The sequence below is a fragment of the Ambystoma mexicanum genome, chromosome 5p, assembly GCF_040938575.1.
Source record: "Ambystoma mexicanum isolate Mex_15411 chromosome 5p, UKY_AmexF1_1, whole genome shotgun sequence".
NCBI lineage: Eukaryota > Metazoa > Chordata > Amphibia > Caudata > Ambystomatidae > Ambystoma > Ambystoma mexicanum.
This window is the reverse complement of record NC_090930.1, coordinates 1,258,334,530-1,258,358,189: the sequence shown is the minus strand read 5'-3', so window position 1 is coordinate 1,258,358,189 and position 23,660 is coordinate 1,258,334,530.

The window sequence follows — 23,660 nt, the reverse complement described above, 5'->3', positions numbered from 1 at the left end:
TGGCGTATTTTAACTGTTTATTTCTCGTTATAATTTAGTGGTATTGATTTATCTGTTTGGTTGGTGCAAAATCTTGGGGCAGTTAGATACCTGTTGGCGTATTCTAACTGTTTATAGTTTTTTAATTGAAGTTTTAATAATGTTTATGCCAGTGCTTAATTTGTGGGGGTGGTTGCCAGTGCCTAACACCGGCACTCTTTTTTGGGCACCGGAACTCATGCAGTGCCAGCGCATGTGCAATTTCTTTGTTTGTTCTACCACTTAGCTTTGCTTTGATTATAAATCATTGGGATTTGTCATTCTGATCTCATTCTCTCGTGCTTGCAGGTTGCAGGCCAAGGCTGGCTGGGCCTGGGAGGCACCAGCAATAGCAATGAACAACAAACTGTCACAAACAACAGCCAATGAAAACTACCATTCTGTTGGTACTATGCAGTATTTGATACATTCTGTATAGTAACACAGAATGTGCAGTTTTCATTGGCTGTTCTTCTGAGCCACTGAAATTACATGGTGACGTGTTGTTGTTGCACAGGAGGCACCGCGGCACCACCTTCATTTCACGAGTTACTGTGAAGTGAAGATGTCGAGGTGTGGTGTCGTCGGTCCTGAATTGTGAGAGAGAGAGCCTGCCCTGCTGCACTGCGTGGTGCGGCCCAGTTGCTTCCTGGTGCCCCCTCTGCCTGCTTTTAAGTGATGGGCCTCAGCCACCCAAATACACGTTTTTTCTTTTAAAATCTTACCTTCCGTGGGGCCGCTGCACCGCACAGCTATTTTTGTCATCATCAGGCTCAGTATGGCTGTGGCGGTGGTGGCCCCACGGAACGTAGCCTAAGTAATTGAGGCAAGGCAGGGCAAAGCCCAGGACCGGGCGGGGCACGGGCAGCAACGTGGTCCTACTAGTGTCTGTCACAAAAAGAATTAATTGTCGTTTGCAACTTTTGCCACTTTTTTAATTTGTGCCGAGCCCGACTCGAGGCAATTGTATGCCCCAGTCTGACCCTGGATAGCAATCATCTAAGCGAAACATGAACTGTGAATTTTTGCCTGGGTGTTTCCGTTCTTCCTTTTAATGTTATCGGCCCCATTAGTTCACAAACAAGCTTCAGCGAGGGGACCCGGAACGGTGCACGTATTGGGCCGAAACCGAACCGACTGTACTTCGCGAGAAAAGCCCATGCAAAGACGAACTTCTGAAATGCCATTTCAGGCTTAAAGATACACACATGGAAACTAGACAGGGATAAACATGGTGCACATGCCCACTAATCTGTCGTCATAAATAAAAGCATTAGTTGAGTATTGGTGTATAATTCTCAACCGTCTTTTGCTGTCATTTTTTTACATAATTCCAGCGCATGTTTTCTAGCATGATGTGTGGTTTATACACCAGATGTGGCCCCTTAACCTGGGTACAATACGCTCCGAGCATGTGCTCCGAATGAGAGCACATGCAACCCTCAGATAGGAATCCTCAGATAGGGAGGTGGGTGTCACAGGTGTCACAGGTGGGTGTTACACCCTGCAGTTTAGTGAAGTATGTCAAGAAAATGGCAGTGTGAAGGAGATATCCAAATATTCATTCTCCTCTGGCTCCTGAATATTGGGTAACAAAACATACTTAGTTGTTTAATATATGTTAAGGTGGAAAGAGGTCCTAAAGCAGAAGTAGCACAGGCCGTTGATTTCACAACAATGTCTTGCAGAAATGACTTTTTCCAAGTTATACAACACCATGCTCATGCTTGAAGGAAGGGTGAAGGGGGATGCATTTATGAGATGTAATGACTGATAAGGGCTTGACAGTAAATTGATTACACAAAACACCTGGATGAGGTGACTGAAGAACGGGCTGAGGGGAGGGTGCTCTTCCTGGAGGTAACCGATTAACAGTATTTGGTGTACTTTAACAGACTGTCAGATGGGCCAGAAGGGGTAGAGACAAATACAATGCAACAGTGACTGAAACAGAATGCTTTTTTATTTATTTGCATTTTTAAAGCGTTCACACAGCCCGGGGGCATCGAGGAGCAGTTACAGGAGGATCATGTCTTAGTTGCATATTTACTACTAGCCTGTGCCAGCAGTTGCTACAGCGCCAAACATGTGACATGGAGCAGCAGCAGTGTGATGGGCTGGTGGTGGGCCGATCTAGGTAGGTCTAGCACTGAACTGACGTGGCCGGCGCGCCCGCACTGAGGGTGGCGCCCGGCATTATGGGGCCAATATTTTTTGGGCACTGGCACTTATTTTTTTACAAATTAAGCACTGGTTTATGCACAAATTAGTTATTAGTGGTAATGATTTATTTGTTTGGTTGTTGAAAAATCTTGGAGCAGTTAGATAACTGTTGGCGTATTCTAACTGTTTATAGTTTTCTAATTGAAGTGTTCTTAATGTTTAAGTACAGATTAGTTATTACATTTTGGTTTTAAAAAGATTAAATAAGTGTTTGTAAGATTTGCTGGTAATCTCTGCTTTAGAGTAATGGTACTATCATTACATTCGAATGCAGTGTAATGACCTGCACTGTTTGTGGCTCCTGCGTGGTATATTACACCTATTGGCTTGCAGTTGCTTTTGGTACCATCTACATTGTAACGTAGAAGCATTAGTATTACGTATTTACTATGTGTTTGTATTAGTAAGGTGGAGCGATTATCTGAATTGCAGATAGTACATAATCTACCATGGTTTGCATTTTGTACAAGTTGCTGAAATGGAACGGATTCACAATTAGGTATGGATACATACACTAAGCGCTCATTAGGGATTTGTTCCTGTGTCACATTATTGCAGAGAGTGCATGTATGTTTCCACATGTATGAAATCTGGAAGATTTCATTTATAGGTATGTTTTTGTTTTCCAGTACTTGTAGTAAGTACATTACAAATTCTTGTGGATCTTCTTGTGAGTTTATAGTGAATTTCCCCATTCCAGCACAGTAGTCCAATTCTTGTCTTATTCCATGAACTATCTGTGTTGTCAGGATTGTTTGTTGCATTTCTATGAAGGACTAACATTTGCAAACACAATTGGTCTGTACTGTGTAAGTACATTTTGTCAACAATTGGTGGCAATTGAAATAGAATATTGATTGCTACATTTGCGTAGCAACTTACACAGGTTATATTTGAAAATTTTAATGGACCAGATAGTTCTGTGTCCAAGTCATTTTTTCGGAGTGTGTGTTGCTTCTTTGAAGAAGTACCTGCGTTACTTTGACTAATCTTTGGTTGTGGTAATTGATGAACTATTAGCTTCTTTTACTCTCTTTGGAGGATTTGCAGTGAGATACGGTTGCATTTCTGTTTAAATTAGTTTTCTTTTACAATGTTTTCCTTTTTGTGGAACAGGATATGTTTTTAGATGGGGTGTATAGTGAACGTAGTCTATTGCATTCTAAAATGCAAGGCATATCAGCGTTTACTTTACTTGCATCAAAGTTGATTAGAAATAGACCGTCAAGTGTACGTAAGCGTGATAGTGCTACGTAGCTCATGCCTTCATTAAAGACTTTTTTCCCAATATCTATCAATGCTTTATCTAGGGTAAGACCTTGTGATTCATGAATGGTGACTGCGTATGCTAAAGTTAGAGAATATTGTTCTCTGTGTACATACATGTCTTTGAAAAGAAGGAATCGACCTGTTGAGCGCCCTTTCCTTTTTACTTCTGAAAGTTTGTCAAAGAGAATATTGACACACTGTATTGTTGTTGTCACCTGGATATGTTTGAAAGCCAACAACTGTACCCAGTGCTCCAATAACTAGTCCTTGCTCCACTTCAAGGTTACGTTTAAGCATTACTCTACAGTTAAAGGATAATTTTAATCATTTCTCCAAACCAGCTGTGTTGGAGATAGAATTTTCTAAGGTATTTAGTCTTGTTGTGGCTTGTTGACACATGGGTAGTAACATACCATGTACGTCCAGTTTGTCCGTGGAGCAAATTTCAATTATTGGTTGCATTTCTTTTTTCAACATTATTTCATTGAATTTGGAACAGCTTGCAGGAGTTGGCATCAAGGACATACAATTGACATTTATGTGTGCTAATTGTTCCATGACATCATTAGCACATGAGTTATGGCCATAAAGTGCATGGATGTGCCGGGTTTTTAATATTGTTTGTGCTTCTTGAGATAGTACACCAACTCTAATACTTTATAAAACATTGGCATAATTGAGGTCTGTAGATTGGCGCATGTTTTCTGTTTATTCTCTGTATTGGAAATGTTGCCAAAGGTTGACATTTCCTATGCTGCCAACAGTTTTACGGCAGATTTTGTGTCCTAAGGTTTTAAAAATAGGTTCACCTTTCACAGGTGTCAATTGAAGAAGATCTCCGAAAACAAGCATGTGTTTTCCTCCAAAGAGCTATTTGTAGTTTGTTTTAAGTGCTTCTTGCAATCCGAGGTCAATCAAAGCCAACATTAGGTTGGAGACCATGCTCACTTCATCTATTAGTAGCATATTCATTTGTTTTAACACTCTGCGTAGTTCCATTGCAGCTTCTGTAGAAAGTATGTAATATTCTAATTTGTTTTGGTGTTCTACTGGAAGGAGTAGTAATCGGTGTAAAGTGACACCGCCTATGTTGTAGGCAGCTAAACCTGTGAGGTCAGTTACAACAGCTGACAGTTTGTTGTTTGTCAATTGTTGAAGGAACTTCCGGATGATTTTGATTAAGAATGTTTTGCCTGAGCCAGCTTGACCACTGACGTATAGTAGTATAAGTTTGTAATTTTGGCAGGTATATTCTTTATTTTCATGTTGTACACCATGTGCAATTTGTTGAGTTACTTCTTGAAAAATGGTACGCTGCTCTTTGCTCAGTTTTGATTGTAGTACAGTTAAGTCTTCTGTATCTTTTTCCTAGTGACACATGGTGTTCTCTACTTCTGTCATAGCTAATTCTACCTCATTTGCTATTAGTGGCTGTCCCAGTGGTTCTTGGCTTTCTGTTACAGAAGGTTGACTACTGTCGGGAGTGTCCTTATCTAGTTGGGCCTGGAGTTCTTCTTCGTGTTGCTGTTCATTGTGCAACATTGTTTTGTACTGTGTGAAATTTATATCAGTGATAGTGCTTTCATTTGCTTTGAAAGCGTCTTCATAGGAGTCATAGTTTTCCAGTATCTCTTCTTCTTTTCTTCTTGGTTTAAAACGCTGTAGCAGGTTCATGTAATATAATTCTTTATGTTGAGGAGTTTTTAATGACAATTTGATATGATTAATTAAGCTTCGTAGTTTCACTAAGCTGCCTTCACAGTTTCTGAGATAGTGTTTTGTCCGATAATAGGTCATTCCAGAGGTCTTGAAGCTCTGTTTTTTCTGCTTTTGTTAAGTAGGCTGTAACATATTGTGCAACTGCAGTGGAATTGTCTGCAATGTACTGCACATCTATTTTTGCATTCCATAAGAGGGAAATGATTGCATTGTAATCGTTGATATAGTTTGCTTCTTCTGTTCTTTTTATGTAATATGTGTTCTTAGCTGATTTACCTTTAACACTATGTCTAACTCAAGACATGAAGTTGTTCACTTCACCTGTTTCTGTAACTGGTCTAGGGAAACCTAGCGGCATTATGTGTAGTATTTCCCTTTGTTTGTGTATTTGCGACAACAATATTTACCACATTTGTGTCTTTGAAATTGTACAATTTGTGCATGAAGATCACTATTTGTTGCTTCTGATGGAATTTCACAAGTGACATATTTTTCGATAAACTGTAAAACAGTGGCATCACTGTCTTGACCAAATTTAGGAGCATCTTTAATCCATAAAAGCATGTGGATATGTGGTGCTCCTCTGGCTTGGTATTCTTTTCTCCAAAAGAAGTGTTGCGCTTCTCAGAAGGGAGGAACAGTTTTACTACAAATAAAATGTAGCATAGCAATGAAACAATGATGGAAATATCTTGAAACATTAACAGGATCTAGAGAGCAAAGTTTTCCAGGTGTTAGTATATCTATGTTTGTTTTATTTTTGTTTGATATGCATAGGAAATCATGTAAATCTTCCAATGCATATTCTGCATAACTTAATGTAACAAACCAAATGGGTGGGCCAAGGTTTCTTATCATACAACGTACATCTCTGTGACGTCAGAACCAGTACTCTTTCGTACCACACATGTTTGCTAACAGATTTGTAATGCTTGTTTTTAAAACCTCATCTTTTCCTTGCACTTTTTGTATTAATTGCCTAGATGACATATTTTGAATGTGGGTTCCTGATTTCAATGTGTGTGCAATTCCGTAACATAAAGATGCTAGTTCACTTTCAAAGATTAGGTGGAATATGTATTCTACATTTTGTCTAAATCTGGGATCTTCAGAATACATTCGTAATGAGCGGTATTCTGATGCTGTTATCTGAATAGGCCTATCATCGTACCTTCCTCCTTTGCCAGTAGGAAAGAGTAGACAAAAAGCATGTGCTTCTGTACTTTTTTCCCATATGCTGATTGGTGATCCTTTGGTAAGTCGCATTTGGTACGTTACTAGTGCATCATCTATGGTGTCATTAGTGTAACGGATGAATTGTATAATGGTCTAAAATATTGGATACTGTAGCAGGATCTAGAAGTTTAAATTGACCAATTTCTGGTGACTCTTGAATTATTTCAGTTGTTTCCCTTAAGTTTTCTTCAATATGTATTTCTTTGTAGTATTCATTATTGTCTTTTAGATATTGCAAGGCTTGTCTAACTTTATGTAAGTCTACGAGTTGTTGCCGAATTGTTTTGTCTTTTGTAAGTACACCATTTACTAAGATAATTAAAGATTGCTCTATTGGACATTGCACTCCCAGAGTGTGCACATTTTCTTTCAGATCTAATGGTAAATAAACTACTTTGCCACTAATGCCTTTCATCAATTCCGAGGGAGGTAATTTTTGCTGTTTTTTGTTGAAGGCGTATTATTGCTTGAAATTGATGCACTGTTTGAATTATGATGCTCTCATATAAATTGAGTTGTTGCAGGGGTTTGGGTAGTGGGAATAATTCCAAAATATTTGTGATAGCCCGTGAAGGATTTTGGTTGTTGTCAAGTTTTGTAGTGCAGTAACTGCAAAGTATTAAGGGGTGGTAAGTTATTTTGGATTTGTTTTCTGCTATAAGGTAGAGAGCTAATTAAAACCATTTGGAATCTCCATTGTCTTCTATTTTGTATGTTACGTCTACAGTTTTTGTGTTACTTGTATAAAAGGTTGTGTGGCAACAAACACACACATGGTTTGGTACTTCAGCGGATGTACTTTTAAATTTTAGTATTTCTTTTTTGTATGTGTGTAGTAGAAGTTTGATGTGTAGAATTGTTGCTAGTCTGTTGAAAGGCTATTGCATTTTATAAGTGGCTTTCACTTCCAAAATATTTTTTCTGGATATGCTCGATTTCTTTGAGTAGGTCTTTGGCTGTACCATGTAGAAGATTGTTATTTAATTTGGCTAGTGCTAAAGCAGGACTTTTAGCATAGTATAGTTTATAGACTAGATTTCCTATAGTTGAATGATGTGTTGATGTCATTTTGATATGATGGAAGGTGCTTTTGCAAATAGGTCCTGAAATGCAGGCTAATTAATGTCCTTGTAGTTCTGTGTATTTCCGCACTGGACAGGTGTCCATATTTTGCAGCACTTTCATTTTGATTTTGTCTTTGCCTTTCACATACTGAATGAGGAACTGGCGTAAAGATTTGAAAGATTTTTTGGGAATGTTACACATTGACGTTCATTTAGCAGCTCTAAATATCCCCTACAGAGAGCACATCACTAATTGCAGGAAAGAGGTTAACTGGCTAAAAATCACGGATAGAATCCTACTTAAAACAGCATCCCTCACATCTAAATGTCTTAACAACCTAGCCCCCCTGTATCTAACAGAAAAAATCAATAGGAAAATGTCCACGTGACCCACGAGATCTGCCAACACCTTCAAACTAGAGATTCCAAGGTTTAAACAATCCACCGCGGGAGGAACTAGCTTTCCTGTCAAAGCTGCTCATCGCTGGAACAAATTACCACTTGACCTTAGAACTGAACAACCGTGCCCGATATTCAGGCACAAGATAATCAATTGGCTGCGAGTCAATGACACATAACATGACTTACACCTAGTTTACCCCCACCTTAGCCGCTACCTACCTTTTGCCTGGACACCCCAAGACATGCCCTGTTCCTGGGCATATGTTTGTATATATTCTTGTATATTTTTGCTTTTTTTGCCGCCGGTTTTATAGGCATATGCTTGTATATAGTCTTACATATATTTGCTCTCCTGCCGTTGTGTTGTATATACTCATGCCTAATACTGTAACAAGCTTAAGTCATCATGTAAACTGTTGCGCCCGGCTACCCACGGGTTTGGCGCGCATTACCAAATAAACAAACAAACAAACAAAACAAAGCATGGCCATTTGCATTCTAGACAATCTGGTTCAGTCGAATGGAGAGGTAATTCAGAGTTTTCTGGGGATATTTTTGTAAGAAGTATTTCTTGTTGCATTATGGCATTATCAAGTTTTTCATAACCTCGTCCACTGCTTGTATGGCAATTGTGTTTGTTTGTTTTTGTATGCTTCTTCATTAAAATATGGTTCTGTGCTCGTGGTGTTAATCCATTCACCTCCACAGATATTTAAGTAGTTATTTTTGTTGACATTTCGTTTATTGAGACGTCTTTTTTGTAATTTAGTTGTTAGTTTTGTTAGTGGTTTCATTCTGTTTAACACTAAAATAAATAACTTTCTTTTGAGAAGGATTGTACTGTCTATCAAAGCTTCTAAGATTAATTTTCTACGGTATGTTTTAAGGGTGGTGCATGATTTGTCTCCTGTTTTTATAACATTCTAAAGGACTCTGTGGTGGAACATTTTTGCTAAAATACATTTTTCGGTTTGGTTACTTGCTATTATATCAAGATTTATAGGAGCAGTTTTAGCAGTAGTGGTAGCTGAATTCTTGTTAATCATTTTCTGTTTCGTTTTACATTTTAATAGAGGTGGCAAAGTTTCTGTACTGGAAGCTTGTTTTGTTTCGCTAAATGACTCTATTCGCTGTTTTGTTTGAACTTTTTGTACAAACTCTGCTAGAGATGCATGCTTATTTTGGACACTTTTATTTTCATTTGCTCTATTTCTGCGTTGCTTTATATGGACTTACCTTTTGATAGGCATTCTTTGGGGTCTGTTGAAAAAAAAGAAGGTATGGGTTGAGCCGTTCTGCAATGTATGTGTGCTGTGTGCATGAGTGTCTGAGCATGATGGTAAAGATGTATGTGGTGGTGTGTGATTGTGCATTGGGCAGCTATAATAAGTTGTGAAGGGTAATCTTCTATGTTTGTGTTACTACTGTGGTTCAGATGACAGTAGAAACTGAGCTAGTGGTGAGGAGAAGCACTAATAGTAAATCTAATGGTATAAAATTTAAACAGTTTTTTGTTTTGTAGTACTAACATTCTAGGGGTTCAGATATGTTATTTGTGTTCGAAAAAATGGGGATTTGTGTGTCATTCTGCCTGCTAATCCTATTTAATAAATGAGGATTTGTGGACACAATCGTTCAGAAATCTCTGTTTTTTTATACGGAAATTACATGAATGAACTACACACTGTGTTCGAGTAACAGTAAGAATTTTAACGTAGTATTGTGCTTACTCTTTTTTTGTGGAATGAGCCGGTTTCTTCGGATATGTTGTTTGTAGTTCAGATGTTGCTGCTTTTCAGGAGAGTGGTCTTCACTGCAATTGTAAAAGAAAAAAGTTAGTAATTTTGTGTGTTTATAGCCCTGATGTTAATTTAGACGTTGATTTTTATGTTTTTGTAGCAGTATTCTTGTTTGATATCTGAACATAGTGTATGCTTGCATTTCATTTGACTATGTGCAGCCTTTATATTTTATTTAAAATATGTTAGTTCAACATGGTTTGCAAATGAGTAGAAATTTAAGTGTATGAAATTCACTTGGTTTTTTAAAGCTGTGTTGTAGATAGCATACTGGTTTCGAATTGACAGTTGGTTATAGTAGATGCATGTGCATGTGGATATGTGGTGCTCCTCTGGCTTGGTATTCTTTTCTCCAAAAGAAGTGTTGCGCTTCTCAGAGGGGAGGAACAGTTTTACTACAAATAAAATGTAGCATAGCAATGAAACAATGATGGAAATATCTTGAAACATTAACAGGATCTAGAGAGCAAAGTTTTCCAGGTGTTAGTATATCTATGTTTGTTTTATTTTTGTTTGATATGCATAGGAAATCATGTAAATCTTCCAATGCATATTCTGCATAACTTAATGTAACAAACCAAGTGGGTGGGCCAAGGTTTCTTATCATACAACGTACATCTCTGTGACGTCGGAACCAGTACTCTTTCGTACCACACATGTTTGCTAACAGATTTGTAATGCTTGATTTTAAAACCTCATCTTTTTCTTGCACTTTTTGTATTAATTGCCTAGATGACATATTTTGAATGTGGGTTCCTGATTTCAATGTGTGTGCAATTCCATAACATAAAGATGCTAGTTCACTTTCAAAGATTAGGTGGAATATGTATTCTACATTTTGTCTAAATCTGGGATCTTCAGAATACATTCGTAATGAGCGGTATTCTGATGCTGTTATCTGAATAGGCCTATCATCGTACCTTCCTCCTTTGCCAGTAGGAAAGAGTAGACAAAAAGCATGTGCTTCTGTACTTTTTTCCCATATGCTGATTGGTGATCCTTTGGTTAGTCGCTTTTGGTATGTTACTAGTGCATCATCTATGGTGTCATTAGTGTAACGGATGAATTGTATAATGGTCTAAAATATTGGATACTGTAGCAGGATCTAGAAGTTTAAATTGACCAATTTCTGGTGACTCTTGAATTATTTCAGTTGTTTCCCTTAAGTTTTCTTCAATATGTATTTCTTTGTAGTATTCATTATTGTCTTTTAGATATTGCAAGGCTTGTCTAACTTTATGTAAGTCTACGAGTTGTTGCCGAATTGTTTTGTCTTTTGTAAGTACACCATTTACTAAGATAATTAAAGATTGCTCTATTGGACATTGCACTCCCAGAGTGTGAACATTTTCTTTCAGATCTAATGGTAAATAAACTACTTTGCCACTAATGCCTTTCATCAATTCCGAGGGAGGTAATTTTGCTGTTTTTTGTTGAAGGCGTATTATTGCTTGAAATTGATGCACTGTTTGAATTATGATGCTCTCATATAAATTGAGTTGTTGCAGGGGTTTGGGTAGTGGGAATAATTCCAAAATATTTGTGATAGCCCGTGAAGGATTTTGGTTGTTGTCAAGTTTTGTAGTGCAGTAACTGCAAAGTATTAAGGGGTGGTAAGTTATTTTGGATTTGTTTTCTGCTATAAGGTAGAGAGCTAATTAAAACCATTTGGAATCTCCATTGTCTTCTATTTTGTATGTTACGTCTACAGTTTTTGTGTTACTTGTATAAAAGGTTGTGTGGCAGCAAACACACACATGGTTTGGTACTTCAGCGGATGTACTTTTAAATTTCAGTATTTCTTTTTTGTATGTGTGTAGTAGAAGTTTGATGTGTAGAATTGTTGCTAGTCTGTTGAAAGGCTATTGCATTTTATAAGTGGCTTTCACTTCCAAAATATTTTTTCTGGATATGCTCGATTTCTTTGAGTAGGTCTTTGGCTGTACCATGTAGAAGATTGTTATTTAATTTGGCTAGTGCTAAAGCAGGACTTTTAGCATAGTATAGTTTATAGACTAGATTTCCTATAGTTGAATGATGTGTTGATGTCATTTTGATATGATGGAAGGTGCTTTTGCAAATAGGTCCTGAAATGCAGGCTAATTAATGTCCTTGTAGTTCTGTGTATTTCCGCACTGGACAGGTGTCCATATTTTGCAGCACTTTCATTTTGATTTTGTCTTTGCCTTTCACATACTGAATGAGGAACTGGCGTAAAGATTTGAAAGATTTTTTGGGAATGTTACACATTGACGTTCATTTAGCAGCTCTAAATATCCCCTACAGAGAGCACATCACTAATTGCAGGAAAGAGGTTAACTGGCTAAAAATCACGGATAGAATCCTACTTAAAACAGCATCCCTCACATCTAAATGTCTTAACAACCTAGCCCCCCTGTATCTAACAGAAAAAATCAATAGGAAAATGTCCACGTGACCCACAAGATCTGCCAACACCTTCAAACTAGAGATTCCAAGGTTTAAACAATCCACCGCGGGAGGAACTAGCTTTCCTGTCAAAGCTGCTCATCGCTGGAACAAATTACCACTTGACCTTAGAACTGAACAACCGTGCCCGATATTCAGGCACAAGATAATCAATTGGCTGCGAGTCAATGACACATAACATGACTTACACCTAGTTTACCCCCACCTTAGCCACTACCTACCTTTTGCCTGGACACCCCAAGACATGCCCTGTTCCTGGGCATATGTTTGTATATATTCTTGTATATTTTTGCTTTTTTTGCCGCTTGTTTTATAGGCATATGCTTGTATATAATCTTACATATATTTGCTCTCCTGCCGTTGTGTTGTATATACTCATGCCTAATACTGTAACAAGCTTAAGTCATCATGTAAACTGTTGCGCCCGGCTACCCACGGGTTTGGCGCGCATTACCAAATAAACAAACAAACAAACAAAACAAAGCATGGCCATTTGCATTCTAGACAATCTGGTTCAGTCGAATGGAGAGGTAATTCAGAGTTTTCTGGGGTTATTTTTGTAAGAAGTATTTCTTGTTGCATTATGGCATTATCAAGTTTTTCATAACCTCGTCCACTGCTTGTATGGCAATTGTGTTTGTTTGTTTTTGTATGCTTCTTCATTAAAATATGGTTCTGTGCTCGTGGTGTTAATCCATTCACCTCCACAGATATTTAAGTAGTTATTTTTGTTGACATTTCGTTTATTGAGACGTCTTTTTTGTAATTTAGTTGTTAGTTTTGTTAGTGGTTTCATTCTGTTTAACACTAAAATAAATAACTTTCTTTTGAGAAGGATTGTACTGTCTATCAAAGCTTCTAAGATTAATTTTCTACGGTATGTTTTAAGGGTGGCGCATGATTTGTCTCCTGTTTTTATAACATTCTGAAGGACTCTGTGGTGGAACATTTTTGCTAAAATACATTTTTCGGTTTGGTTACCTGCTATTATATCAAGATTTATAGGAGCAGTTTTAGCAGTAGTGGTAGCTGAATTCTTGTTAATCATTTTCTGTTTCGTTTTACATTTTAATAGAGGTGGCAAAGTTTCTGTACTGGAAGCTTGTTTTGTTTCGCTAAATGACTCTATTAGCTGTTTTGTTTGAACTTTTTGTACAAACTCTGCTAGAGATGCATGCTTATTTTGGACACTTTTATTTTCATTTGCTCTATTTCTGCGTTGCTTTATATGGACTTACCTTTTGATAGGCATTCTTTGGGGTCTGTTGAAAAAAAAGAAGGTATGGGTTGAGCCGTTCTGCAATGTATGTGTGCTGTGTGCATGAGTGTCTGAGCATGATGGTAAAGATGTATGTGGTGATGTGTGATTGTGCATTGGGCAGCTATAATAAGTTGTGAAGGGTAATCTTCTATGTTTGTGTTACTACTGTGGTTCAGATGACAGTAGAAACTGAGCTAGTGGTGAGGAGAAGCACTAATAGTAAATCTAATGGTATAAAATTTAAACAGTTTTTTGTTTTGTAGTACTAACATTCTAGGGGTTCAGATATGTTATTTGTGTTCGAAAAAATGGGGATTTGTGTGTCATTCTGCCTGCTAATCCTATTTAATAAATGAGGATTTGTGGACACAATCGTTCAGAAATCTCTGTTTTTTTATACGCAAATTACATGAATGAACTACACACTGTGTTCGAGTAACAGTAAGAATTTTAACGTAGTATTGTGCTTACTCTTTTTTTGTGGAATGAGCCGGTTTCTTCGGATATGTTGTTTGTAGTTCAGATGTTGCTGCTTTTCAGGAGAGTGGTCTTCACTGCAATTGTAAAAGAAAAAAGTTAGTAATTTTGTGTGTTTATAGCCCTGATGTTAATTTAGACGTTGATTTTTATGTTTTTGTAGCAGTATTCTTGTTTGATATCTGAACATAGTGTATGCTTGCATTTCATTTGACTATGTGCAGCCTTTATATTTTATTTAAAATATGTTAGTTCAACATGGTTTGCAAATGAGTAGAAATTTAAGTGTATGAAATTCACTTGGTTTTTTAAAGCTGTGTTGTAGATAGCATACTGGTTTCGAATTGACAGTTGATTATAGTAGATGGGAAACATTGCACTAAGTTCATTTTATAGGTTATGCAGGTTTAGTGGCATTACTCTGTTTAAATGCGTTATTAAGAGTTGTACATGTACTGTGAATAAAATATGCATACCTGTAGTTTGTATTCATGCATGTGGATATGCATGCAGCTGTAAGTAGAAATCTTGGAGACTTGTAGAGTAGTTTTTGTAGTAGGTTCTTTTCAATGATATGAGACTTGTACTCAGAGTGATCAACAGTACATTTGAAGTGCAGAAATATGATGATGGAGTTAGATGTAGAGGTCTTGGATGTGATTGGTGGATGGTTTTGTGACTGCTTAGCTGTATCCAATGAGGGAATGGCACCAAGAGTGATGTGGAAAGGGTAGAAGGGCTTGCTAAGAGTTACACGCTTGGCAGACACCGCAGCTGTCCACGGGCAGGTCGTGCCACATCCAGGGTTTCCAGCAAATCCAGCATGGAAAGGGGACTGTAGGGATCAGCCAATCAGATGTTGAGGTTGTGGATTTGTGTTGAAAGAGACTGTGTGTAGTGAGGATGACAGAGGTGGAGAAAGTCAGGGTGTTGGTGCTTGGAAATATGTTTGTGCATGGTTTACAGCAGTATGCTCAATGCAGGCATGTGGCAAAACATTTCAATGTTAAAGGAGTGGAGGTGGTGTGGCGCACTGTGCCTGATTGCAATGTACAGGGAATTGTACAAGTTTGTGATGATATGGGCAGGATGAACAGTCCGCATCTGGTAGTTTTGCACTATGGTGCTTTCCATTTGGGCTACGTCAGTGTAGTTACTTTGTTGGCAGATTTGGAACACTTGGTTCAAGCAGTAATTAACATCCTTCCAAATGCCAAAGTAATTTTGTCTGGATTACTACCTAGGGCAATATGGGACAATAGTTCTGTTTTTGTCCTCAGCAAAACATTGGTAGGTGTGCAATCAACCCGAGCCATGTCTGCTTTCATGCTTAGAGCTGGTATGTTTTTCTGTAATAATGAGAATATTGATTCCAGTAATGCTGTTTATTTTAAAGAAGATGGTATTTCCTTATCTTTTTTGGGAAATGCTATGCTCTTTTGGAATATAAGGGTTGCTTTGGAGAAGGTTCTGTGATGATTTTAGTAGTAAAGTAAGAAGAAAAAAACAAAAAAAATACAAAATAACAGGTGTCTGTCAAACATCTGCAAAAAAACAAAAAAACAACGACAACGGCTCTTTTCAGAGCCAACCTCAAAGGGGAAATGGAGCACAGTTTTCAAATTTACATTTACCACACTCAGATTTTTGATATGTCCGCCGACATGGCGGTAGTCCACGGACAGTGCATATTACATATGGGGTTTTGGGGTGGAGAGGCATGCAAATGAGATTGAGCAGAGCTAGGGATTGGTCAGTAAAGTTTACTGGGTGTGTTGTGTGAGGAGAGAGTTTGTCAGAATGTCTTTCTCCTGAGAGGAGAACAGATAGCTATGGCTGTGTGTTTCCAAAAACAGATTATCTGGATGTTGGGAGAATTGTGGATACATTGGTTGGAGGTGCATGCAGAACGATGTGGAGTAGCTGCAGATCTTGGATTCCCTCATGTGGAAGTGCTCTGGCATGGAGTGCATGGAATGAAGTGGCTGGACTTAGGACCACTCTGTGCTTCTTTAGAGACAGAGCATCATCCAGACATAATTATAATTCATTGTGGAGGGAACAGTTTAGGATATGTGTCTGGATTTTCTTTGTAATTTGCAATGAAAGAAGGACTTGGGAAGGTCATGGACATGTTTCCAAATTCCCAAGTGATTTTTTCTCGTATTGCGCAAAGACAAATGTGGTTGCATTCTTCTTCATTTGGTCCACAAATGGAGAAAGCGAGGCACAATGTCAATAAGGCTGTTTGTGCCTTTCTAAGAGATGTTGGCATGTCCTCTTTTCACAATGAAAATATTATGATTCGTAGCACATACATTTTTAGCAGAGATGGAGTCCATCTTACTTATGCTGGCAATCAGATTTTTCTGAGAAATGTACAAAATGCATTATAAACTTTTTTGGAATTACAGTCATCTATATTGCAGTAGATGTTGACGATTTCAACTTTTTCAAACACATGAAACCACCACCAAAAGGCTCTTATCAGAGCCACCACTTCTTCCCAGAGAAAAGTCCATTGGTTTTGCCAGGGCAGCACCCTAAAACTATATATGTTCTAGGAATGTCCGCGGACTTCCAAAAAATGCACAGGGCCCTGCACTGTTTATTTGCCACTTCTATTTTTAAACTGTGAAAGGCAGCTCTGAAAAGAGGCTTTTTTTGTTGATTTTTGTTCTTTTATATTTTTTGGGGGGTTTTTCACACAACACACCAGGAGAGGAGGGGAAAGGAGGGTAATGAAGGGGCACCAACCACAGGGATACGAAAGGCAGGTGGAGAGAGGAAGATATAGGGTGGGCCTTACTTAGTTAGGTAGCAGGTGTTCTGGTCCTCCGTGACCGTAGTCTCGAAAGCACTTCGAAGAACCCCCCCCCCTGCAGAGTACTGCGTTGCAGTACATACACAATATTGTGACCCTCGGAAGGTAAGGGTCAACAGCATTGTGAATGGCCTGTGAGGCAGCTGGAGGGATGCGCTCTCCGACAGGAGTGTATCTTGTGGAGAGAGGAGCGGAAACGGAGGATGTGGTAGAGGAACTCAATCTACTACTGGACTCCCTGCTCACTGTGCTTAGAGAGGCTCAGCTTCACCTCACTGATGATGCCCAACAAGGCTGAAACACGTGTATGGGGTTGCTGATGCTACTCTTGTTCAGAGAGGAATTGCCATAGCATTTCGGTGCTGGACTGCCCTTGTGGGTGGGACAAAGACTGATATGCAAATGGGTATTTCCCATCTGTGAAGGTACAGTGAGCAAAAAGCAATGGCTGCAAACTCTCAATGTGGTTAATAACCACTGAACAGGTTATCATGCCTTGTTCTTTCGAGAGACAGGCGCCTGCTACCTTTTTTGTATTTTTGAAAGGAAATTGGGGTTGGTCACCCTAGGTTACCTGGGGGCAACCAGACGTGGACTCCCTGCTCACTGTGCTTAGAGAGGCTCAGCTTCACCTCACTGATGATGCCCAACAAGGCTGAAACACGTGTATGGGGTTGCTGATGGTACTCTTGTTCAGAGAGGAATTGCCATAGCATTTCGGTGCTGGACTGCCCTTGTGGGTGGGACAAAGACTGATATGCAAATGGATATTTCCCATCTGTGAAGGTACAGTGAGCAAAAAGCAATGGCTGCGAACTCTCAATGTGGTTAATAACCACTGAACAGGTTATCATGCCTTGTTCTTTCGAGAGACGGGCGCCTGCTACCTTTTTTGTATTTTTGAAAGGAAATTGGGGTTGGTCACCCTAGGTTACCTGGGGGCAACCAGACATGGACTCCCTGCTCACTGTGCTTAGAGAGGCTCAGCTTCACCTCACTGATGATGCCCAACAAGGCTGAAACACGTGTATGGGGTTGCTGATGGTACTCTTGTTCAGAGAGGAATTGCCATAGCATTTCGGTGCTGGACTGCCCTTGTGGGTGGGACAAAGACTGATATGCAAATGGATATTTCCCATCTGTGAAGGTACAGTGAGCAAAAAGCAATGGCTGCGAACTCTCAATGTGGTTAATAACCACTGAACAGGTTATCATGCCTTGTTCTTTCGATAGAGGGGTGCCTGCTACCTTTTTTGTAACTCAATCTACTATGTTGATCACAACTTGAGTATGGTACCACTGTGGAACGACGTTAGGTGTCGCTTCATGGATGTACGAACCACGTCTCCCACGACTCAGCACCATTTTGCACTGTTTGCAGGTGACCTTGTTCTCACATGCTTTTGGTACGTTGCCATGAATGATAAACAACCACCACACCCAAGACTCCCGGCGAGTGCTGGTAGTAGGGAGTTCCTCTACCTCATCCTCTTCATCCTCGTTCTCCGCATCCTCATGCCTGTTCCCCTCTGTAGGCCCTTGGGGAGGTGGTGGTGGTGGAGGTTTTGGGGGTGGTGCTGAGGCAGATGTAGCAAGAGCAGCCATGGATGCCATCAGGGTTGATGAGATATTCTCAGCAAGAGCAGCAAAGGCAGCAAAAGTCAATCTGAAATAGCCAGAAGTACAATGAAGATCAGCTCTGCGGTGTGGCCTTTTATAGGGGTTGAGGGGTGCACCTCATGGACAGATCAAACACTCTAAAAAGGTTCAAAAAAGTTCCAAAAAGTATGTGGAAAGCCAGGGTCATCGTCTGGGACATGTGCAATGGTGAATTTTCTACTGTAAAATAATTTGGATTATAAGTTCTTTTGAAATGTTGGGGAACCGGACAGTGTCCGCAAATTAGGACACACGCTCAGCGTGGGTGCGGTCACATGATGACATTGGGAACATGTCCGCGAAGGGAACTGGTGTCCGTAGGACACCAAATCCACGGGAACAGTCGTTCGCATGCGCTTGGGTGTTCTATGGACAGTGTTCGGGTCCAAAAACAAATTAAAAGTGCGACACAAGTGAGACATACAGTTACGGATAGGTGCAATGTTCGTAGGACTTATGGGTGTGGTGCGCATGTGTGCAGATGTTCTGCAGACTGTACGGACAGGTATAGTGTCCTTAGGATACCTCCATTCTGTTCACTTACGGACATCGCCGACACCGGGTGTGTCCTAAGAACAGTTCTATCTTGGTTGCGAACAGTACGGACAGGTATAGTGTCCTTAGGACACCCCCGTTTTGTTCATTTAAGGACATCCGGACACCGAGTGTGTTCTAAGAACAGGTCCATCTTGCTTGCGAATGGTACGGACAGGTATTGTGTCCTTAGTGTCAGTCTAGAAAAATGGAAACCTCTCATGATTGACGGCAAACGTATTTTGGTGGCCGAAGGCTAACCGTCTCATGTACGAAATGATAGAAATACAGGTTTCCGAGTTTTACGAATGAACGGCCATTTTGATGTAACAAGGATCGTCATTTTGTTTTCTAACAAATTGCTCATTGCTTTCTGTTCACATTGCTTTGCAGCACATTTTTCTGCTTACACTGCTCGACTGTTAACATTGTTGTCTGAATGTGAAAGGACAAGGCCGCAGGGCCGCGAGGCTAATGAGAGTTTGTTGAAACACAACGTAGGCAGCTCTGGGGAGGAATCCCCGGCTCCCTCCCGAATGTAGCCTTGAAGCAGAGCCGCAGGGCATTTAATCATTTCACAGCTGCCAGCCAGTCTCGTTATATAGTAGAATATGTTAGAATAAAGCAGCTAAAGGCTTGAATTATGCTCTTCTTACGGCCCCCCTTTTCCGAGCCCTCTAGAGCGTGCCGGCTCCCAGGACACGAAGAGCACCTCATAGATAGCAAGGTCTGGAATGTGACTCTTCCCCCGTGTGTAGCTTGCTTCCAAGAACAGAAGCACTGTGTTCTGTTCAACAAAGAAAAGATGTCTCAGCACTTGCAAAGTTGCATATTGTTACTAGAATAGACATTTGAAGGTGTCATATTTGTCGAAAGTGTCCATCATCAAACCGAGTTCAAAGAAACCCAATAAAGGGGGTGTTAAACATGTCACAGCTGATTGTATGATATGCATTTTGTATATATGTAACTGATGTACGTAATCGCTCTCTTGCGTCCCTCGAGGTCTAGAGATACACGTCGCGGGGCGTGAGGCCGAGTTGGCCAACTGAGACTATTTGCTTTTCAATAAACCCTAGCTTTGGGAATACAACCTAGTGTCTGGCATATCTATCGTGTGTGGTGACCTGCCTTGTTCCCATAGACGTGAGGGACCTCTAGGGGCCCCTTTCATTAGGACACCCCCATTTTGCTAATTACGGACTTTCCAGACAGGCGCGCTGTCCGCGGACACCCCAAATGAGTTTAAAAAAAAAATAAGACACAAAGGATTGAATTAAAATACACATAATATTTTTTTTATTATATACGATACACAATTTATGAAAGAGAAGGGGAAGCAGAAACTGATACAAATACAGGGGATTTAGGGGTTTGGAGAGGATGGATGGGAGGGGATGGAGGGATGAAAGTCTCATCAAAACGTTTTTCTTGGTGTGGAGGATTTGGGGATAGTTGACTGGGACATGGAGAGGAGGAACAGGTACATGTGGGACAATGGTATTTAATTTTTTCTTTTATGTGGTCCTCCACAAAATGTTTCAAAAGATTGAAATGTTCTATGAGCATGTCTATTTTTTGTTCCATGCGCTGCAGAGTATTTTCCAATGTGTCTTTTGGTGTTTGTATGGTCTGTTAAAAAAACATATATATATGTTAAGTACACATAAAGTAATGAGTTTTAATTTGCTTATAAAGAGAAGTGTCTACCATTGTATTACTGTCTTCAGACATTTCCACACATAGGTTTTTAGTAGCGCAACTTAACCATAACTTTCCTGTAACAATGTTTTTTCACTGAATTTACATATATAAATAAGGTAAATTTGATAAATGTTTACTAGGATGCCCTTAGTATATATATATATATATATATATATATATATATATATATCATAGAACAAACTGAATCCCCTACCTGCGCTAGTGGGTCTGATATCCGCGGACCATGCGGCTGTTCGCGGACGGACTCGGACAACATCATCACTATTCAAAAACTCAGGGGGTATCTTACATTGTTATATCATCCAAAAAAAACACTAAACATGTTCAAAAAGCAGCACATAAATACATTACATTCAATAATAAATATGAAGTGGAAACTGTATATGTAAAACACAGAAATGTCTAGTACTTTGGAATGGCTGGAAGAAAATGTTCCTCGTGATGAAATGAGTGAAAACAGTGATACTAATGGTAGACACTACACTTCTCTATATAAACCAATTATTACCCATTACTTTATGTGTACTTACCAATTATTTTTAAAACACACCATATAGACATTAAAAATAATACAGACACAGAGACCTTAGAAAATCATCTGCAGCGAATGCAGCAAAAAATAGATCTATCAAAAGAATAGTGCGCTCAAAAATATTATTGTCCCAAGTGTTCGGGCATGTGCTTCTAATCAAACGTTGATCGATCGTACAAAGATTTCCTATGCACCTTACCGTAGTTTTCCTCTTTTTACACATGCAAAATCAGGCACCGGGGCACGGCCATCTTGTGATAATCTTATCCGTTGCTGCATCACCCAAGGTGGACTGCCCTGGCGGCACTAATTCATATGCCCCGCCCCTGAGGCTGACATCACCAAACCTAGCGATATTCTCCGCCTATATCCAGGACGTTACTGGACAGCGTAGCCAAACGCACCCAGTCATCACCTAAGTGATAACGTTACTTAACGCAGAACCCGGAATATCAACACACATCATCTCACAACACAGCGCGTCCCAATTTTCAATATAAAACCATACTTTTAAAGGAAATAGCAAAACTGTACAATTTGTAAAGTACTTTTATTTCACAATAAATGCTCGGAGAACATCCGGCGATTGCCATATTCAAGCAAATAAGTAATTGTTATCTTTGTTCTCTATGCACAGATGTTTATTGTGAGTCACGCGGTGTTCCTTTTGGGTATAAGAAGTGCATTTCGGTCCGTGTTGATCGTCCCAAAAAAGATTCACTGTGATCCACCCATTCATGTGTATCTGCAGCTGACGGTTAAAAAAACCTTCAGTTGGTATCTGGAATCGAGGACAATCGCAGAACGGCAGGATGTACCTGTTTAAAAAATTATAACAGAAATGTGTCTCAGTAGCCGATCTTTATTACAGTTTATCATTTTAACCATTCATTTGGCCCCGTGTTCCAACTATTGATAAACGCGGACATGAAACAATGGCAACACAGAGAAAACAATGTGTAAAGTACTCTTTTATTTGTTTCAGAAGTTAGTACTATGGAGTATGGTCAGCTGGAAATGGGTTGCAGAGACTGATGCTACAATCACAGACCACGCTAAGGCCAAGAAGAACACATAGACATAATTTTAATTAAATATTAGTGTTGAATTACGCATTTGTGGAACCTGGGGGAACCCACTAGTGGACTACACGCATCTCGATGTTGGACTGCCCATGTGCACAGGACAAAGCCAAGTACACACACAAGTTGTAATTTCATGTCATTGCAATATGCCACAAAAAACAACCAAGTACATTGTAAGCCACCAATAATAATCAGCGAATGATAAGTTGACTAATTTGTCTATAAAATCATCGAAAGTAAATCTTACATAATATTCAGCATTTCCTTTCTATCGGCGTAACGAGACACTCCGTTGAGGTTAACACATTTTCATAAAGTGAAATTACATGCTCAGAAACAAAAATTCAATGGCGCTGACCTTCACTCAGAATGGGAGGCAATTGCCCTTCAGACCATAGTGGCATTACAAATATTTTAGAAAAACATTTGAATTGTTTGCTACCATTCACCAATGCGTGCAACATTTCAACCGATTTATTTTTGCACTCTCCCAGCGACTCCCACAGCCAGGCCACACCACCTGTCAGCTCAGCCCATCTCCTGTTCACACGGCAAATCATGTAATCATTTTTCAAAGGAGCTTGTCTCAAGCCCTAACAAAATGTGCTCGTATGTCAATATCCAAACAAACCCTGCTGCAACCCCCTCCGGCCAGGCTGCGGTCCCCTGACCCCAATGACCGCAGTTATATATTAGAGGCCTATAATTTGCACACATGTGTTGTTACTATTCCACTTTCGGTCACTAGCGAGATGAACAGTGTTGGGGTCTTACCACCATACAAATACAGACACATACTAAATACATAATAGTTCTGCTTATATGTTATAATGCAGATGGTACCAAAAACAACTGCAAGCTAACTGGATTCACACACGGTAATCTATCACTTGGTAAGAAAACCTTCACAACATTAGGTATAATCTACCATGCAGGAGCCACAACCAATGCAGGTCACTACACTGCATATATAAAAAAGAAGTGTAGATGGGTCAAATATAATGATACCAACATTACTGTAAAACAGAGAATGAGAAGGTCTGCCACCTACCTCAATAAAGCCCACGCTTCTTCTTCCTCTCTCCACCTGCTGAGGATAAAAAAAAACAAAACTATTGTCCCATATTGCCCTAGGTACTAAACCAGAAAAAAAACCTTGACATTTGCAAGTATTTTCATTAGTGCCTGGACCAAGTGTTCCAAATCGTCCAGCAAAGTAGGGGCACTGACATACCCCAAATGCAAAGCACCACAGTGCAAAACAACTACATATGGAATGTTTACCCTGCCCATATCTCCACAAACGTGTACAATTCCCTGCACATTGAAACCGGCATAGTGCTCCACACCACCACCACTCCATTAACATCTAAATTGTTTGCCAC